The 983-nt window shown below is 35.7% G+C and overlaps 1 pseudogene; it reads left to right on the top strand.

The window, feature by feature from the left end:
* The first annotated feature begins 310 nt into the window (after positions 1-310).
* LOC111525566 overlaps positions 311-983 on the top strand; it is a 2,986-nt pseudogene continuing 2,313 nt past the window's right edge.

Below are 983 nucleotides of genomic sequence, written 5' to 3'. Positions count from 1 at the left end.
CTCCAGAGGTAGTCAATGCACCCAATGTCTTGTGTTTTCTTTCAGAAATATTTTATGCGTAATCAAACAAATTCTGATACGTCTTCTCTGTCTTTTTACTCAAATAGTAGCATACAATGCATACTACTCTGCACTTGGTGATTTTATTTGTTTGCTTGCTTAACAATAAAACTTGGAGCTCAATATTTAATACAGTACTCATTTCTTTTTAACAGTTGCGTGATATTCTAGCATACATGCATATTAACTGATCCCCCACTGCTGAACATTTAGACTATTTCCAACATTTGCTATTCAAAACAACAAAGCAATGAGGAGCATTGTGTATGTTGTTCTGCACGTGAGTGAGTATATCTGTAGGATAAGTTCTTAGAAACAAACATACTGTTTGAGGGGGATATGCACTTGTAATTTTGATATATAAAATCAAATTGCCTGGCTTAAAGTTTGTACCATTTATTCTCCCAGCAGTAATTTATAAGAATGTCTGTTTTCTCACAATTACTGGTAAAACTGACAATTCTCTTTAGGACCAGAAATTTGCTATAGCAATATAGAAGACTGTGCATGCTTTAGTTTTCACAAATCCAGGCTTAGCTTAGCTTCTCTTTGCTTTGCTTTACTTTGCTTTGCTCATAGACACATCCTAGGCTGGAACCTTCCTCTCTCTCTCTCTCTTTTATTTTTTTAAATGAATCCACTTCCTAAATGGTTATTGCTTTGTAATCCAGATGGTTTGGCCAACCTTCCTGAATATTAAATTTGTGAACAGTTTTTGCATGACTTTATTTTCTGGAAACAAAATTTTTAAGTACTGTTAACCCTCTCTATAGATCGATTTCAGATACCCAAATTCAACCAACCTTGGATCAAAAACATTTCTTTTTTTTTTTTTTTTTTTTTTTTTTGAGACGAAGTCTCGCTGTGTCGCCCAGGCTGGAGTGCAGTGGCCGGATCTCAGCTCACTGCAAGCTCCGCCTCCC

Source organism: Piliocolobus tephrosceles, chromosome 5, assembly GCF_002776525.5.
Source record: "Piliocolobus tephrosceles isolate RC106 chromosome 5, ASM277652v3, whole genome shotgun sequence".
Lineage (NCBI taxonomy): Eukaryota > Metazoa > Chordata > Mammalia > Primates > Cercopithecidae > Piliocolobus > Piliocolobus tephrosceles.
Note: the sequence above shows the minus strand (reverse complement) of the source record. Positions and strands in the feature narration are given on the sequence as shown.